Genomic DNA, 20,411 nt, shown 5'->3' with positions numbered 1-20,411 from the left:
CACCGGTCGTCCTTGTGGTCCGGACGAGGTCCTGAAGGCGTTAGGAAAGGTTTCAGCAGCCGGTCTAGGGCTATTCCGCGGGTGGTAGCCGTAATCCTCGGAGCTCATGCGAAACGCGTCCGCTCGCTCTCGCAACGCGGCGAAAAGAACCTAAAAAGGAACAGGATGATCAGATTTTTCAACAGCAAGTTATGGCCGCTTTGGAGCACCTGAGGGCTGCTATGGAACAGATGCGCGCCGATATAGCAAGCAGAGACGAGAGAATGTAATGGGTATATCAGGAAATTATTAACCTTCAAAATGGCTCTGCGTCACCGTAGACATACCATTTGGCAGTGGAAATGTAGGGGCTTCGGTCGCAAACGCGCGGTACTCCAGACTTTTTTGATGAGCAGTGACAAACCCGAAGTAATCCCGTTGCAGGAGTGCGGTAAGCACGCCAAGCTGGCGAGTTACAGATCGTACGTAGGACGAGGTGACAACACGCGAGTAGTCACTCTCGTCAAAAGGAATATAATGGTGTTGCAGCATGACACCGGGACTACAAATCTGGACCATATTCTGATTGAGATAATCTCGCAAAAGAGGAAACTCAATAGTCTGTTCGTTCTAAATGTGTATAGCCCGCCACGCCAAAAAAGTCCTTGCGGATTCGATGAGCTCTTCGCGAAAGCGCGCGTGATCTCGAAGGGAGGGCCTTTTTTGATAGTCGGGGACTTTAACGCGCATCACCCGGCATGGGGGTATAAGTACACGCAAGTAAAAGGACGCGAACTATGGACTAGTATTCAGCAGAATGGCCTAGTGCTTCTGACGGATCCCCTAAGACCTACCCGGTAGGGCAACAGTGTTTCGACAGACACGTCCCCGGACTTAACTCTAACCGGAGGCCGCATCTCTGCCACCTGGTTCAACACGGACGAAAACTTGGGTAGCGATCATAAAATTATCGAAATTGTAGTCGACAACGGACCACCGGTTTCCCGCACCAAGAAGGTGGCTTCGGTGAACTGGGAGGCTTTCCGAAATGGCCGCACGGGGCAGGAGGAAGGCATAAGCAACATTGATGACTGGAGTAAAAATGTCCTTCAGTCGGTCCGCGAGGCAACAGAGGAGCTAGAGGTTGGCGGAGAAGTCGAGGGAGTAGATCGTCACATGGTCCGTCTCTGGCGCAAGAAGAAGGATCTTGAAACGCGAATCGCGCACAAGATGGGGAACAGGAACTTGCGAAGACAATTGGCCGTGCTTAACAAGGAAATCGAAGAGTACGCGCTCGTTTTAACAAGGCAAAACTGGAACAACATTTGCGACAAACTGAACCGGAACATCGGGGAGGCAGGTACGCGGCACTTGCTTCGGCATCTTCTAGATCTGGACAAGTCCAAACTGGAGGCCAGGCAACAACTTCACCGGCTAGTACATACATTTGACGGGACCACGGATACGCTCATATCCCAAGTCCGGGACCGGTACTTGAGCTGCGCGACGGGCACAGCTGAACCGCTACCAGATTACGGGGGGCAGGAAAACCCGGACTTAGATAATCCGATAACGGTTGCCGAAGTCCGGGCAGAAATAAACAGATTGAGAACCAGGACTGCCGCGGGTCCGGACAAGGTCAGCAACCGAATTCTAAGAAATTTGGACGACACGTCGATCCGACATCTCGCTGCCTTTATGCAGGAGTGTTGGGAAGCCGGTCGACTGCCGACAGCATGGAAGGACGCGAACCTTGTGTTCCTCCCGAAGCCGGGAAAACAGCCGGGTTTCGAGCACATGCGTCCCATTTCGCTCACGTCGTGCGCGGGCAAACTGATGAAACATGTGATTCAGACCCGGCTGAACCGATTTTTTTTAGGACAAGTGTTTATATCCAAATACCATGATTGGATTTAGACCACATTTGTCGGCATGTGATGTCATGCTGCAGATAAAAGAACAGATAATAGAAAATCCAACGCTAGACACCAGGTTGATCGTTGGTCTAGACGTGTCGAAAGCTTTCGACAACGTAAAGCACTCGGCCATTCTGGAGGGTCTGGCTGCGTTAGACGTGGGTGTTCGTACCTACAACTACATACGCGATTTCCTTACAAACAGAACGGCATCTATAAGCATGGGAGGTAACACACTGACGGGTATTCAACTGGGCAACAAGGGCACACCGCAGGCATCGGTGTTGTCCCCGACCCTGTTTAATATCGCCGTGCTTGGCCTCCCCGCACAACTGGACAAAATTCCGGGGCTGAACCATACGTTGTACGCAGATGACCTGACTCTGTGGATGTGCAGGGGCAGTGATAGCCAAATTGAACTGACGCTTCAAAGAGCTATAGATGTAACAGAAAAATACTTAGAACCAATCGGTCTCAGGTGCTCGGCCGAGAAATCGACAGCGCTATTTCTCGCGCCCATGCGGTCGCCACAGCGTCGGCGCATAAAGCAGGACGGACCGTATAACGCGGGAATCACACTCAGGGTCAACGGTAATGTAATTGCAGCGGTGGAAAGCATTAGGGTTCTAGGATTACGAATTCAGGCGAACGGCAGGAACTCGGAAACGATTCAGAGACTAGAGGCTAGCACCAGTCAAAATTGCCGACTCCTAAAACGAATCGCTAACAAACATGCGGGTATGAAAGAAGCTAACCTCCTTAGGGTAGTGCAATCTTTTATAATCAGCAGGATAGTCTACGTGGCACCTTATTTGCGGCTTTACCAGGCGGAAAAGGACAAACTGGATGTTTTAATCCGTAAATGGATAAAAACAGCACTAGGTTTCCCACCCTGTGCGCCGACAAACAAGATTTTGAGTCTAGGGGTTTCGAATACCCTCGAAGAGCTCATTGAGGCTGCAAGGACCTCGCAGTATCAGAGCCTTTTACGCAGTCGTACTGGTCGCAGCATTCTGGAGAATGCTGGGGCACGAGCCTCGAGCGTGCTCGAGACGTACGGACCCGGTTCCTAGACAGGTTAGGGACAAATTAAATATACCCCCACTCCCCAAAAACATGCATCCCCTCTACCATGAGACCGGAGGAGGGAAAGAGCAGTAGCGTTGCAAGCCCGGTTTCAGGGCAGACAGGATGTCTTGTATACGGATGCCGCACAATGCACAAACAGTTCGGGGCACATTTCGGTAGCCACTAGGAAAAACGGAGGCCCGGTAGCGTGCTGCAGCACCAGACACTCGACAGTAACGGAGGCGGAAGAGTTGGCCATTGCGCTGGCTCTAATTCAACAACAGGTTGAAATTATCGTGATTGACTCAAAATCAGCGATTAGAAACTTTGACGCGGGCTGCATTTCAGCTACAGCAGCACGAGTGTTGGCCGGCAGTCCACCACCGGCAGAACTGGTAGCGCTCATCTGGACACCCGCGCACCAAGGGTTGAGGGGAAACGAGAAAGCGCACGCACTGGCCCGAGGATTAGCTACTTTCCGGGATCCCAGTGGCGTCTTGTGCACAACCCCTTCCCCCTCGCGCGATGAGGAGCTCCTACAGTTCGAAGACGACCTTAACACGTATCAGGAAATTCTAAACCATTACAAATTAGGCCGAGCGGTACTTCCAAAAGCAAGTAAGCAGCTAACCAAAAACGAAGAGGTTGCATGGCGCAAGCTCCAAACCGAAGTATTCCCTAACCCTCAGCTTTATAGCAAGTGACACCCTGAGATTTTCAGCCCCAGGTGCAAACGTTGCGACGGCATAGCGGACATGATCCATATGGTATGGACAGTCGGGGACAAAAGTCTCCGGACCACGTGTTTCGCAAACGAAGCTGTTACCTCCGCTATTATATGACGGCTGGGAACCCCACTTGTGGCGGTGAAATTCGAAATTTTGTTCTTTCAGCTCCACAAGTGTGGTCTCCAGCCGGCGGTTTAATAACAGAGCCGTAGTCTTTGTTCGCGGAACGCGTGGTCCGGAGACTTTTGTCCCAGACTGGACATGTCCGAGCTTTGGACAACTTGACCGAACAGTTGAGCCCTGGGAGGCACTGCTTCACAACGAGGACGAAACTAAACAACGTGAAGTCATCCGTCTCGCCCTTGCCGCCGCTGTGATCCAAGAGATCCCGGTAGACGGCTTAGGGGGAGGACATGGCTGGGACCGAGCGGCGCCTCGGATACCCATCATCCTTTTGACGGGTGCTAATAAATGTTATTTCTCTCTCTCTATCAGGGGCCGGTTTTTTGAGGCTTCTTTTTTGCAGAATTCGCTTTTGATGATTTTTCTTCAGATTTTGAAAAGAAAAATAAATTGTTGAGTAAAATTTCTCCTCGAAAAAGCGACTTAGTCACTACGAATTAGGAAGATTCCATGCTGCTTGTATACAAGAGAAACTTGGGGCCTTGTGAACAGTCTTTACGTTGAAAACAACAAAGGCAGCATAATTCTATGGAATTCGGTGACCATAATATAGTCCATATTATCACTATCAAGGAAAACCAAATAACTTCTGTCCTAAGTGCAGCCGTTGACTTAAAAACACAGCAGTCCGTCATAACTTTGCGATGATCCTGTAGTCAAAGCGAATGCATCATGCATAAAATACGCCCAAAACTGCCGAAACACTACTGTCACGAGCGGAACAAGTATCTACAGTCTACTTCCAGATCAGTAGCATTATTATAGCCGCCACGCGACCGCACAGAAACTGTACCAGGCGCACAGCGCGCTGCATGCAACTGACGCGTGAGACCCAACATGCCACTGCGAGGGGGAAACAGCGGCGCGTGGTAGTACAGAGAATGTCCCCACCCTGAAAGCAGAGGCGAGCGGGCATCCAGGCACCCTACTTGGCGTGCAGTCGTAGTGCCATCCTGTATAAACACTGAAACCTCCCCTTCGCCATGAACGGCGCTGGCCCGTCAGATGGCTAGCCTACCTTCTTAAGGCCACATTCTCACAGCCGGTTTTTCGCTTCCTCCCTCACCTCCGTCGCCGCCGACATTCGGCGGCGAGAGGAAGCGGAATCCGCGGCCGCCGAAATGCTGTCTCGTTCACACTTCCCGGCCACCGCATCGCCGCTCATCGTGTGTATCGTCTGCTCACGGCGTTCACAGATGTGGCAAGAGGTTGATCGATGCTGTCTACATACCAAAACCTTGTGCACGCTTGCGTACGCTAAATGCAGGTATTTTGTCGGACGTTACGACATTTCTAACATTGTTGTCAACAAACCTAAGCCTAAAAGGGGAAGAATCGTCACCCGAAATAAAAATTAAAGCAAATTTATCGCTCAAACGTTTTCTTATGGGCGAGATAAGACAAAGCGAAAGACCGCTGGCTCTTTTATGGCCTGTGAACGTGCTGAAAAATGCAGTAACACCGACGAATCCAGTCCGAAGCGAGGCGTCCTGCATCGAAGGGCGCCGCCATGTTTGTCGCCGCGGGTACTCGCCTTCCTATTGGCTGACGAGATTCGGCGGATTTTTTTTTCCGGTGGCAGAAGTGTGAACGCGCCATCCTGGCGCGTTCACACTTGGACATTCGGCGGCGAGAGCGAGCGGAATCCGCTGCCGCGGCAGAGATTCCGCCGGAATACCCAGCGGAAAGGCCGATCGGTCCAGGACCGAATTCTGCCTCCGGAAAAAAAATCCGCCGAATCTCGTCAGCCAATAGGAAGGCGAGTACCCGCGGCGACAAACATGGCGACGCCCTTCGATGCAGGACGCCTCGCTTCGGACTGAATTCGTCGCTGTTACTGCCTTTTTTAGCGCGTTTACTGGTCGTAAAAGCGCTAGCGCTCTTTCGATTTGTCTTATCTCGCCCATAAGAAAACGTTTGAGTGATAAATTTGCTTTAATTTTTATTTCGGGTGATGATTCTTCGCCTTTTAGGCTTAAGAAGGGCGTCGGTTTGTTGACAACAATGGTTCCTCTCCTAACCACCAGATGGCGCCACTAGGCGTTTTAAATGTGAGAATGTTATAAATGGCGTAACATCCGACAAAATAGCTGCATTTAGCGTACGCAAGCGTGCATACGGTTTTGGTATGTAGACAGCATCGATTAACCTCTTGCCACATCTCTGTACGCCGTGAGCAGACGACACAAAGACGATGAGTGGCGACGTGGTGGTCGGGAAGTGTGAACGAGACAGAAATTCGGCGGCCGCGGATTCCGCTCCCTCTCGCCGCCGAATGTCCAAGTGTGAACGCGCCAGGACCGATCGGCCTTTCCGATGGGTATTTAGGCGGAATCTTCGCCGCGGCAGCGGATTCCGCTCGCTCTCACCGCCGAAAGTCCAAGTGTGAACGCGCCATAATGGCGCGTTCACACTTGGACATTCGGCGGAGAGAGCAAGTGGAATCCGCGGCCGCCGAAATGCTGCCTCGTTCACACTTCCCGGCCTCCGCGTCTCCGCCTATTGTCTGTGTGTCGTCTTCTCACGGCGTGCACAGATATGGCAAGAGGTTAACCGATGCCGTCTACGTACCATAACCGTATGCACGCTTACGTACGCTAAATGCAGCTATTTTGCCGGACGTTATGCCATTTCTAACATTCTCGCTTTTAAAACGATATAAATTAGCCTAATGGCGCCATCTGGTGGCTATGAGGAGAACCATTGTTAACCTCTTAGGCCATTGTTAGGCCTCTTAGGCCTAAAAGGGGAAGAATCGTCACCCGAAATAAAAATTAAAGTAAATTTATCGCTCAAAGGTTTTCTTATGGGCGAGATAAGACAAAGCGAAAGACCGCTGGCTTTTTTATGGCCAGTGAACGCGCTGAAAAAGGCAATAACAGCGACGAATTCAGTCCGAAGCGAGGCGTCCTGCATCGAAGGGCGCCGCCATGTTTGTCGCCGCGGGTACTCGCCTTCCTATTGGCTGACGAGATTCGGCGGGTTTTTTTTTCCGGCGGCAGAATTCGGTCCTGGACCGATCGGCCGATGGGTATTTGTGCGGATTCCGCTAGCTCTCGCCGCCGAAAATCCAAGTGTGAACGCGCACTAACAGAGGGGGACGAATTTGGACCGGTTTCCCCCCAAATCGGGCGGCCGGTGCCGCTAGGCCCTAGGGAGCCTACATACATGCCGCCTGCCGCCTGGCTTAGGGTGGTGACATCTCTCCCAGTGTTGCCGAAAACGGCCGCTAAACATGACGGGCAGCCATGTTGTTCCCCTTGAAGAGAGCATCCCCGGCTTTCAGTGGCGTGGTCGCTGGGGCGATCTACAACATTAGTTTATATTCTAGTTTATCGGCGTTTCTTTCGAAGTTAGTACCAACAGATGACGCCGTTCCGACGACATAGAGCAGTTCTCAGCGACGGTGCATTACACTCCGAACGGGTCTCTCCTCTGCGCGCGTCATCGCGCCAAAAGGCAGCGCTTATCAATTACGTAAAAAGGGTTCCTCCTCACGATGAGCACTAACCGAGCTTAGGTGTTGGGCGTTCAGAATTTAATGTTATGACGGTAATCAAAAGATTACGCAGGCCCACTTTTTAATGCTTATCAATTACTTGGTTCATGCGCGGCCTGTACAGAATGTGGCCGTAGTGGCTGTGTAGCTTATGTCGGGCATAATCGCCGCAAGTGTTCTATCGTTGGATAGCTTATGTCGAGTATAATTGCACCGGACTAATTGTAGGTCTCAATTAATTACCGGTAATTAGTTAATTGTAATGTAATTGAAATTTACGCTACATCACTAAGTCGCTGGATAGCTTATGTTGAGTACAATTGCACTGAACTAATCTTGTCTTACCGACCATTAATTAGATAACCGTGATTAAAAATCAATCGTTATGCTCCATCATCAAGCTATATATCGTTGGATAGCTTATGTCGAGTATAATTCCACCGGAGTAATCGCAGGTCTTAATTACCATTAATTATTTATTTGATTTAAAATTGAACCTAATGCTATAGCATCGTCATAAATCGTTGAAAGGTCTCGATGAGTAGAATCGAAAATGTAACGGTAAACCGAGCTAACGCTGGTCTATGTAGGTTCAAAATAAAACCACGCAACAGAAGCAAAACAGTAGCACCTAATGCTTATGCATTCACAGCACGGGAAGAGACTTAAGTGCCCCAGTAGGTCTATTACCGACATCACAATGGCATTTGCGTGTGCAATGTACCATTAGTTTGTGCATTTTGCTCTTCTGTGAGCAATTACACATGCTCTATGCAATGAGCTATGCAACCCCATACTAGCACACTGTAGCTTCAGCAAAAGGTATAAACATACTTAAAAAAATTTAGGGAATCTTGAGGCTGATGTTAACAAATTAAGATCGAGTGTTGTAAGCGTCTTAGTTTTGTACAGATTGCCATTGAGTTAACATTAAAGCAGTGCTTCATTTCACATTGCCTACCATTTTTCCACGTGTGCTGAGAAACTAACTTACACAGGGTGTTCAGTAGGAGGCTCAAATGTTCAGAGTGTAACATGAGACTTGCTGGAATGGAATCAGAGAAAGAGGAGCAATACAAACAATGGGACAAGTGAGAAAACCTAAAATCAAGAAACCAAACGACATTTTCAGACGCCTTCGTGTAAACATTCAAGAAGCTTCTTTTATTGCCGACACACTTCTGGCAACTGTCAATTAAAGGGGAGGTGCTCATATTCTTTCTCAAGCAAACTGACAGAATATATAAGCATCCGCAGCCAGCTAAAGTGCATATGAAATTACATTCTTCCATTATCAGCATCTGTGAAACCAGTGAAATTTTTGTACACATATCAGTCACTCCTGTAAAACATATCTGGTGCGCACACTGATGGTGTAATTGCAAACAGGCTTATTATTTTTAAACATTGACCGAAGTAAAGCAGCTTCGTTGCTCAATGAACACTTCTACATAAAACAAAATATACTGATAGCCATGAACAAATTGCATGAGTGCAGTACAGAGGACACAATAAATGGGCTAAATTAGCAGGACTAGTAATGCAAACAACTCAAATGATAATGAGAAACACCACGGAAACTCTGTGGGAGCGTATGTTTTACAGCCCCTAAATAATGCAAGGCATGGTAGTGATGCTCCAGCCACAAAAATAAGACTGTTACGCACTTCACAAAAGACTTGAAACAGTGGTTTACACATTTGCATCTAGTTCCAACACTTGCTCCTAAAAACTTCACCTTTGATGAACACACTAGTGGCACGCACTGTAAATCAGTTTGCTATTTCCAAATGCTGACTGAAGCAAAGCAGCTTCATTGGTTAGTGCACACAATCTGCAAGCAACAGCTTGCTACAGAGAGGTGACATAAAAATATGCTGAAAGACGTGAACAATTTACAGGCGAGCAAAGTACACACGACATACACAGTGAAAGTGTCAGAGTGCTATATTCGGGTACAACCCAAGGAAGTAGTGGCAGATGCCCCCCGACCGTTTCCCTCCAGCCAATAGCAGTGACCGATTTTCATGACAACGCGGTCAATCCGATTAAGCCACGGTTAACTGCCGTTCATCTGCCACTCCCAGCGATGCAACTTCCCAGCATTAAACATGGTGTCATGAAAATCGGTTGGCGCCATTGGCTGGATAGAATTCTTTAAGGACATCTCCCCTATTTTCTTGAGTTGTGTCAAACTATAGAAAAACAACGAAAGCAAGGCCAAATCATTAACTAGCTGACTGCAAGCATCTAAGCATATGATGTTACCATCCTTCTCAGAGTTCAGACCAGGTTTGTTGCGGCACATGTTTTGCTAGACATTCCATCCACCCTCTGTGCATGCTGCTGTCGTAGATGGATCCTCAGTCTTGTCCTCACATATTTTGTCAGGAGGACCTTCCCTGCCTGAGCATGATGTGTTTCACAGCAACCTAAGTTCAACTTGACAGCCTTGCACAGGGCATTCAGAATGCTAGCAAATGGGGTTTTGAGCACCATGATTTCCTTCATATCTGCAAAAGTCTTAAACTGCTCCTCACATTCTATAAGGACATTAATCACTGCTTGCGTTGGATAAATGAGGTTCTCAGAATTTTTCACGTACTCTTTAAGCTTAATAAGACTGCTATACTGATTTGTAGCATCTCCAACAAGGGCATTTTTGCAGTCACTACAGTTACCAATGGACTTCATGACAGACTTGACCAGGAATCCTCCTAGATAAGCAAGAATGTCACATTCTGCTTCTGTGAGAGCACACACAAACAGGTTTTCTAGCTCTTCAGGCTCTTGGTTTTGTCCTTCATGTCTCTGGATAGTTGGGTCAAGGAGGTCAGCTAGATGCAAGCTGTCATCAACCTCGTAGCTAGAATTTGTAGGTGTGTGCATGAACTGTCCAACACAAAGCAGCTTCAGTGCACACTTAACGTCGTATGCACTAGGGACCGGCTTCTTGAGTCTCAACACAGAGAATATGTTTTCGAGACAATCTTGTACGAGCCGGCCAAGAAGCACATACTTGTAGCTTTGGTTGTCCAAGAGGTCTTGCGACAGGCTGAGAGCAACAGTGGTCGATGCCAGAAGGCCAGCTTGTGAAGGCTTCCAATGTGCCGTTGCTCCCATTTTCATTTGACGGAAAGTGCTGCACGTCAGTTCCAAAAGCGCAGTGGCCTCTTTATGCTTTGAAGGATCTATATCGCTCAGAGCAACAACCGGATGTCTGGCCGACATAAGGGTGTACCACCTGCTCACGAGGTTAAAAAACCACGCTGTAGCCTCTGCTTCGGGGGGCAAAATTTTTTGTTGGATTAAATATCGGATAGCAGCAGGAGCCTCACGGAACAATTGCACAGCAATGTTCACTTTCATGGTAGTGAAATGTCCACTGCTGATGTGGATTTCCGACAGCCTATTTGCAATCTTCAGCTCACTTTGACAGTCGTACTTCAACACTGCTTCAACATGCTCCACCTTGACAGTGCCAGAAGGAAGACTTTGTTCCTTAACAGTTTCTTCACCCAGAGTGAATTCTCCCACTCGGAGTAGTTGGGCACGGATGTTCTTCAACACGTGGGCGGGGTCAGCCATAAAGAATAGTTGCCTGCCACGGAGGTGCGGGTGCGGAATACAGCAGACAGTCTGTGAGTTTCTGTGGTTGGACAAGCTAAGCAGGCGCCAAACTGCACGGTTGGCAGCTCCCATGTCACTTGTGACAACAAGCACTCTAAGCGAGATTTGAAAACAAAGCTCAATCAAGTGGAACACAATGTCCTTCAAAATAGAGCCATCTATTGACCTTCCAGTGAAGTGATAGGCGATAACCTGTTTCCATCTCGTGTTCACGCCACCAACCATGAACACAAGAGCATGGTTGGCAACATCTGTAGCGGACTCCGGTAATGTAGTGCTCCCAAAAAAGCAATCAAGCGAGCGATCATGGTCAAATCCTTGGGAGATTTCCATCTCATCCATGAAGAGCACACAGTCTTTTTCCATGTCTTGCATTGTGGCTACTTTGGATTTCAGGACATTAAAAACTTCATGAAGAACTCCAGGCAAAAATTTAATATTTTGAAGCCTTCGTATTAATGTCCTATTGCATGGCAGTGGATATGATAATGATCTTAATAATTCATAGCCTGCTGTTCCACATGCGTGCTTTATTTGAAGGGCCTCTCGAATAGTCTTCTCAGACCACTTAAGGCCCTTCGTAGTTTTCACTGTCAAAGCCCTTCTCTGGTCGTGTTTGAGGAACGGTAATTGTTCCAAGGTTATCATTTTTTGTTGTGGCGACTGTGACTTCTTTACAAGACTGCGCAGTTTTCTCTTTGTTTGCTCGTGAAGCCTCTGTAGGTTTCTGTACTTTTGGGCCAAGTCCTTATTTCTCTTTCTCAGCTCAGCATTCTGTCTTTGAAGAGACAAGTCAGTTGAAGCCGTACTTGAACCAAGTGTGAATGCAGCTTGAGGTATTTCTTTACTTGATCGCTCATTACTATGCTGTGACCTTTCAGCGCTTAAGGATTCGGCCTCCATGGGTGAAGCTGCGGGCAGAGGAAGTCGACTTGCATCAGTGGAATCTTCCCCACTGGCTTTATCTGTTCTCAGAAAGGAATGGGCAACGCTGTCTGCATAGATAACAGTGTCGACAGCTTTGGGCGGCAGCAAGGTGGTTGTTAAAGGTATATCATACCCTGGTACCTGAGCACATTGTAGTGGACTGACAGTGTCCTGGGAACTCATGCTGTCACTCACAGCCGAGTCTTGTGTTTGTTCGGCTGTTGATGCGAAGACAGGCTCTAGAGCAGCACTACCACATGGTTCATTTCCGGTGGGGTCAAGTACTGGGCTTTGCGTTGGCGTGGCCGGACGAAAGCAAGACCGCTTCTTCGGAGGCTTCCGGTGTTTCGGGATGGCTGAAATAAAAAATTCAGTCAATAGGGTAGCACTACACTCAAGAACTGCAGAAATTCTGCATTTACAGAAGAGCAACCTAGTACCTGCATAAAACTTCCAAATAAACTTCAGGAGTAGTAATATCAGTTGGGTTTTAAGATCCCAAAGCTGTACTGGGGGGCTTTAGATTTCTTACCGCCAGTGCATATTTAACAGCGTCGGAAAGCATGCTACAACTGGCAATGATTCAGTCGTGCAAAATTGTGCTCAACAGCAGGTTGTGTTAGCAGCTGAGGTACCATTGATGCAACTAGAATTACTAATCGTTCTGAATTTTGCCATTTTAGCTTCTGTGCCAGGTGACATAGAACGAATGAGACAGCACAGTATGCAGTCTGCTTTAGGATATTTGTTTGATTCTAGACGCCCCCTTTCTCGCAGGCGTCGGGTGAATTATAAAGAAAAAACGATGCTATACAAAGTATAAACACACTATAGGTGGCCTTGTGCTCTTTGAATACAAGGCTATATCTGTGTGTTACGTTTTGGATCTTAGTATCATATATATGAGTGCATTCAATGTGTAGAGAAGATAAACAGTAGTCCCTTAGGGAAGCAGTGGGTGTTCAAGAAAAGCAAATATAGTAGGGGTAGGCAGAGAGTTAGGTGGCAAAAGTTTTGTTTAGTGCCATACTTTATACCTTTATGGCTTACACGGAAGATTTCAATTGTCATTCATTCATTTTTTTTTTCAATCTACAGTGAAAAATGAGCCAGAGGTAATGCAGAAGCCGTTAAAACACGGCTTAAGGTGATTTTATGTTTGAAGGTGCTGTTCGAATGCATGATCCTACAATAACGTGCAATATACATATTTTTTTATGCCCGCGATTTAGTTTTACAAGAAATGAATTGCATGGATCCCAACAAATTTCAAGCTAGGGATCTAGATGCTGATGCAAACATGCGCTGTAGGAATGCTTGGATATAAAAGCCATATCAATAGACCAAGAAGTTTGTGTGGATAATGTGGCCAAAGATGGCACAGGAACCGGTTAAAGGGAAGTCAGTAGGATAGGCTTCGTCCTGCTATGGACCTTGAAATGCTGATGGTGATGAACCTTTCTTTGCAGCCTTCTAAAAGCAGATGAGCGCACATTTTTGAGCTTGCACAAAGCAACCACAGCACTACCGTATACGTGTAGACAAATTTCTTTGCAAACATTTCATATGAATGAGGCAGAGTTGTATTTAAGAGATGGATCAAAATTAGAAGCTTACCTCGATAAGTAAAAAGTGTGGGAACCGCATCTGGCCTTAGCTTCTTTAAGCCATCCTGTCTGTTTTGCTCGAAACTTGTTTCTTCAAAATGTGCCTGAAATGAATGGCAGCAAGTACTTCATAAGCATCAAGAAGTATATTCATACCTGCACATAACTGTGACAAATGCTGCAAACCGGAACATGACTAGCGTTACAACTACAGAGCTGTTTCTACCTGCTGTAATGTTTTCACATGCTGTCTTTTACCAGGCTATAGTGCCAAGCTAAAAAAACTGGATAAGGGCTTCCTAAAGGCTTCATATGCATGCCAGTAACCGGGCATATACAAAATGTGTTCTTTTAGTCTGATCTTGGGTTTCCAATCTTTTTCTACCGAATAGCGTCGTACAGCAGAACGGTGCCTAGATAACCAGACCTGACTGAAAATAAGTTCCTCCGACCACAGCGCTCACGAAACAGCGAACGCGTACAATGTCAGAGAGATGTAGAAATTTATTTTCACTACCTCAGTCATGTTCTCTGACATGAGTCTTGGCGCATGTATTACAGCGCAAACAAGGAAGCGGGCGCCAATATATCGTGAGTGCACTCGCGTGAGAATTACAGTCAGCGAGGGCGAATGCGAACCGTTGCTTCTCGCCCTTGGTGCTCGAGACACGCCGCCAGCGCATCTAAAAACTAACGAGAAGATTGCACCCACGCCCGCAATGCGTAGCCTGTTATCAAACCCACGCCGCGCACGCCGTTCGAGGCGGCCGTGGTTTATCGTAAACGTGAAGCACAGTACACCAAACATAACAAGCGAGCAGGTAAAAAAAGAGAAAAAGGTACGGTACTCACAGAACATATGCGAGAAGCAGCAGTGGGTTCCCAGCAGTCTCGCTTTACTTGTGCCAGCCAACGTTTTCTTCGGTTGGAGTCAGCCGGGAAACGAAACATCCGTGTGCCCTTCCTGCAGTGGTTCGAGCACTGCGGAACGCAACACCCGGGCATTGCTGCTGCGTAAGCTTCCTGGCGCACTTAGTGCAACAACCGACAACATATGACTGTCCCACTCAACGATGAACGGCGATGAAGACGCAACTGCTGCAGCAGCTAATGCGCGCCTATGCACGGCGGGGAACAAGATGGCGCGGCGTCTTCCCGTAACCACGACAACACACGCGCTGGCAACATGGGTCTTAGCGGGAGGCGGCATGTGCTGTGTCAAAGGAAGTCATCACCCTAAGCCGGGAGGGGGCGCGACATGTAGGCTCCCTACTAGGCCCTGCTCTACGTTTCCGTCTAGCGGCGGCGACGGAGCCCCTCCCCACAAAAAACGTGCCAGTCACAGCGCGAGCTCGCCTCACGTGACCCACGGCTTGCTTGGTGCGAGCGAGAGATGGCGCTGGCGGCGTCGCGGCTTCGGCGGCGGCGATGCGTGGGCGGCGTGGGTGCGCGGCTCCCAGTACCGGCCAAGCAAGCCATCGCCACAGGCCGGGCTGCCAGCGTCATGCGCCTCCGGGACATGAACGTTTGAGTGCAGTGGGGCCGTGCGGGTGCCCAAGGACATGCGCGTCCTAAACTCCCATGTGTCTAATAATGTTTCGACCACCACCAAAGGGCACAAGAAAAGAAGCCCCCCCCCCCCCTTTTTTTTATTTTCTCCGTCGTTAGATGCACATGTCGTGCACCCCAAAAAGCGCCCGCTGCCAAGGAACAGAGCGCGGATGACGGTTTTATTTCATTTGGCAATATACGAGGCGTTCCAGGTAAACGAGTCTCCGATGAGTTTAGTGTTTGCATTGGGCCCGGGATATACGGTAAGCGAATTTGCATCTGTTGCGCTCAAGTAGCCCCACTGTTGTGTATTTGGATTTCTCGTGCTACCGGTCAACGCGCAGACGAGCGTTGACCGGCCAAAACAGCTGGAAGGAAGGAGGGGGGTCGTTTTTCCCTGAACCCCACAGAGGTCCCCACCTAGGTCTGAGGGGTCCTCACCGCCGGGCGAGACGGGTCTGGACGCTCGCGCGATGCTGAGAACAAACAAGGGTAGTGTAGGGTCAGGTGCGGGCGCGGCGAGCAGACGCCGCGGCTGAGCCGCGGCGGCGCCGAAGCCCGAGGACGGGGCATACCAACGGCTCTCGAGAAGTGGGCCGGGTTAACGAAACGTAGGTGTACATACAAAAGGGATGGTGACGCACGTTCAGAGACAGCAACGAAGGCTGGCGCCGCTTTCCAGATTTTGGGGGGACGCCTGTCAACAGTCGGTACGAAGACGAGTATTTTGTTACTTGCGGCTGTAGCGGCTGGGTTGAGATCGATAATTGCCGTAATGCTGTGAGCCGCCAGGTCACGGGTTCTCAGGAAGCCGGCGACACGTGAGAGTGTCTCTGATGTATTTTCGTGTGTTTCTCTTCTTACTTGGTAAGGGAGAGACTGAGTAATACTGTAGAAGTATGGGGCGTGGCACGTAAACCCAGTGGGTCAATCGTTTCGAGGGCCCGTTCCCGGAATGCCATTTCTAAAAGCAATTTTGATGTTTTTATCGTGCTGAGTATTTTAGGGACAGGGGTTTGAACCTTGCGGAACCTGCAAGACATGCCATGCAGTTTGTATACATATCATGTGTTAGTGTGTTGTGATTGTGTGGTGCCAAATGTGGGACAGGCTCCTAGGTTTCAAAACCGTGCTCCGGAGCCTGGGAAATTGTTCTGAGCTAGATTTCGATCCCTTGCATCTTCGGCGATGCCAAGGAGGGAAGATTTTCTTTCAGCCAGTTCCACGTAATCACTGTTTATTCTGTTGTAAATATGTTAATTCCGGTATAAAGATTCAGTTTGCCTTCCTTCAGTCCAGTGCTGCCTGATCTCGTCCGTTATACCGCCTCGGGCGGCGCGGCCCCTGTTGTGAAGCCCGAAGAACGAACGTTAACTTAGACAAAACCTAACAAAAAACACAGCCCGTGGACTATGGCGAACAAAGGAAGGTAGGGACGGTAACGAAGTGGGGGACGGAAAGCCTGTTACCAGGTATAAACCGAAGAGAAGAGGACGGCTGATGAAAAGAACAACCATTCAGGTGAAGAAGACGAAAAGGAGGATAGAGGTGAGGGGGCAGATAAGATAAGAGCAGAAAAATAAACTCAAACAAAGACAGCAAATACGATCAAGAAACGCGAGATGAAAACAACGGAGTAATAAAAAAGCGTATCATAGGAATAACATTGGAAGAAGTACGGAAAGCTGAGCAAGTTGGTTACTACTACCCATGGTAAAACAACGCGCAAAAACACGAGGACGGAACAAACACGAGCGCAGTGTCGAAGGCCGCCACCAATCCGTCGAGCTGACGGCTTTTAGCCGCTTCCTGCGATGAAAGCTGCGCTGAAACCCCGTTTACTTCTTGCTAGCTTTAGGGCCTCATTGCTTCAATTAGTCGATACTGGTAAAATATTTTCCAAACTGTTTTGCTAGCCTAATTCTCGAACGTTAGTATAAAGAACAATCTAGCAAGCCCTGACAAACCATTCCTGTATTGATAACAGAGTTCATTACCCCCTACATATGTTCGATGTCGTTCACATTGGCCAGAATAATGCGACTGCAGTGAGCGCAGCGCTTTAATAGTGGCTTGCTACATTCGTATAAATATGTTTTGGTGCTGTACGCGTGGTGTTTTGCTGTAAAAATGTGGAATTGCGCAGTTATTCAACTGACTTTTAACTTTTGCCACCGCTTGCGAGATCGCATGTTTGTTCTGCGATAATAGTCAAGCAAAGCAACGCGCAAGCAGACGACTTTCACCGCACTTTCGGCATCTCCTTCGGACTCCGCCACCACCGTTTTTTTTTCCCCCACTTGGGAGGAGCGAGTACCCGCCACAACTGGTTTGCCGGTCTCCGGCGCCTATTTCGATTAGAACACCGCGCCGCTCCATTGCTACCACGGTTATCGGCTCCGTCGTCGCCGCGCCGTAGAGGAGGCCGGCTGTGAGAATGTGGCCTCAGTCGGATGGTATAATATAGTGCGGATGATGGCTTACAATGGCTGACAACAATAAAGATTTGCAGAAGTTGGTAGACATCTGGGGTACAGAGGGAGATAGATTAGGTTTCAATTTTAGTAAGAAAAAAATCTGCAGTCATGATATTTATTAATGAGGGCGGCGAGCATAGAATCCAAGAGGTCACGCTAGAAGTAGTGAATGAGCACAAATTTCTGGGGTATGGATAAATAACCGTGCTGACTTTCTGACAGAGCATGAAAAATATGCAATAAGTAGACCTAGTAGGAATGCGGCTTTCTTGGAAAATAGTGCACTGTGGAATTAAAATGGTATGAAGTGGTAGGAGGGATCTGGAAAGGGGTGATGGTTCCTAGTCTGAGTTTCGGCAATGAGGTCCTGTGCATGAGACCAGATGATCAAGCCGGGTTAGAAATCACACAACGCGGTGTAGGGAGGCTAGCTTTGGGAGCGCTTGGCAATACATCAAATCAGGGGATACAGGGGGACATGGGATGGGCGTCGTTCGAGAGCAGAGAAGCTAGCAGTAAGATAGCATTTCAGGAGCGATTGAGAAAAATGGGGGAAAAGCAGTAGGCTAGGAATGTTTTCAGATACCTGTACATAAGAAATAGAGAAAGCGAACTAGAAAAACGACAAGCAAATATCTGGACAGCAGTCGGGGGCAAAGCAGCAATTATCAGTTAAGACAAAGGTTAAACAAACAGAGAGAACGCTGTGGAAAACAGGGATGCTGCCCTCACATCATGCACTGAAAAAAATATCGTCACATTTAATCCAGAACAACGCAGGGGTATCTGTTACCAACTTTATGACACTAAGAATATTACCTTTCTTCCACTGTAGTATCAATTCAAGATTAGCTTTTGTTCAAAAAAGAGGAATTTGCATTGGATCATGTGTGGCTCCTGTGTTATGTAATACCTTTCTTGATGAACTGGACAGAGCGTCAAAGGAAACTTTTGACGAAGCCAAAGTGCTGAATACATTTATATATGTTGACGATTTTTTAATTATTTTGAAGAAAGAGGAGCCTTCGTTTCTTAACTGTACAAAGAAGTCTTGTGAACATGCAATCGAAGAAAGCCTTCTCCTGCAGTCCAACAAATTGCAAGATGTGGGTTATCCGTTACACCTGCTGGTTTCTGTGGCGGAAGGACTTGTCAAAAAGAAAAAATGGGAATTCCAAGTGCCAGGACGAGCCGGAAGAGACAAAAGCCAATAAGAAATTTGCAGTCATTCCTTATAAACATAAGATTTCACACAATCTCAAAAAAATTGGTAACAGGGCAAACGTTGACGTAGTGTTCTCTGCCCCAAATAAGCTGATGTCATTATGTAAGCAAAGTACTTCAGGAAACCAAAGAAAAACTGGTTGCATAATCAGGCATCAAAAGCCGTTTGTGAGATGCAAAGAAGGTGTTGTTTATAAAGTGCCCTTATCATGTGGAAAATACTATATAGGCCAAACGGGACGATGCCTGAACGAGCGGTTGAGCGAGCATGACTACGTTGTGAACAACAAAAAAGGGGGGCACATGAGCATTCATTGTTTAAAGTGCAAAAGAAAAAGTAAAGAGGGTTGTCGTCCTCTCTTTCACAAGTGCAAAGTCCTTTACGTGCACAAATGCCAAATTACCCGAGAAATTGTTGAAGCTTTGGAGATAGCGCGAGCTGGCGATGATTGCATAAGTGCTCCATCAATTCTGCTGTCACACAAAGAGATGGCATATCTGACATCTTTCATATGTGTTACATGATAACTGGTATCAGTCATAACTCTGCGGTAATTGCCCTGTAAGCATGTGCAGACACTTATCAAGAGTATAAATTTCGCTTCTTGCATGAAATAAAATCAGTTGGAAGTAAGCGCTCGTGTTGTCTGCCTTAGTCTGTGTCCTTGTGTTTTTGCGCTTTTACGTTCAGAATGGAAAACCAACTCGCCCAAATGCAGCCATTATTGAGTAAAGATAAGACAGCGGTGAACTGGTTCACGCTTTCCTTGGCAGTGAAAAGGGTAGTGATTGTGTAAGCACCCTTAAATCAACATGCATAAGAATGAAAGTGTTTTTTTTTTTAAAAAAAGAATGAGGAGATATGCGTGTGCTGCTGTTTCTTTTTCAAACGCATTCCCTTGTGCGCATGGGTGGTTTCTCGTTACGCTCTTGATGTACCTTCTTATATTAACTCGCCCCCGCTGCGAATAACCAGTTGCAATTTGCGCCTGTCCAGTCTTTCTTGCCATTCGTTGTCCGATTTGTCGCCAATTTTTCCTTTTAGAGAAACTAAGTGTGAGGGACAAATCGCGTAGGAGTCCTGTAACAGGCAGACGACCATTGACTACTGCCTAATGTCGCAGGGGATCTGTAGCAGGCTCGCCATAATGGAAATAGACGAAGAGAGGACGTACAGCCTGGGAAGTGTTCATAAGCGTATTAGTCTACAGTTGAGAGCCCTGATTAAAACAAATGCAGAGAAGTCAAATAGAGAACGCAAAATTAAACGACGAACAAATAGCGCTGATAGCAGCCGGCATAGAGGAAGCAATGGAGAAATGCCCTATGAAAAAGTTGGATTATAATGAGTTAGAACTAGTCATCAGTACAATAATAAAACCACTAAAGGAGTAACCCGCTGAGGAGGAAACAGGAAGCCACGAAGCTGGTGGGATAAGGAAATTAGGGAGGCCATCGAACAACGACGAATGGCATCACGGGAACACAGAGAAGCACAGAGGGCGCAGTTATCTGAAGAGGAAATCAGCCAAAAGTGGCAACCTTATCGACAAAAGAAACATCAAGTGCAGGTCTTCGTCCAGGCTAAAAAAAAGCACTCCTCTGATATCTGACTGGCTGAA

At 47.7% G+C, this 20,411-nt stretch overlaps 1 protein-coding gene across 3 annotated transcripts in view; it reads right to left on the bottom strand.

Annotated features, from left to right (window-relative positions):
- The window catches only part of LOC144107834 (agrin-like), a 516,722-nt gene that overhangs the window by 88,302 nt on the left and 408,009 nt on the right, over positions 1–20,411 (bottom strand). The gene's annotated exons all lie outside the window — the stretch shown is intronic.

Source organism: Amblyomma americanum, chromosome 10, assembly GCF_052857255.1.
Source record: "Amblyomma americanum isolate KBUSLIRL-KWMA chromosome 10, ASM5285725v1, whole genome shotgun sequence".
In the NCBI taxonomy this organism is placed as follows: domain Eukaryota; kingdom Metazoa; phylum Arthropoda; class Arachnida; order Ixodida; family Ixodidae; genus Amblyomma; species Amblyomma americanum.
Note: the sequence above shows the minus strand (reverse complement) of the source record. Positions and strands in the feature narration are given on the sequence as shown.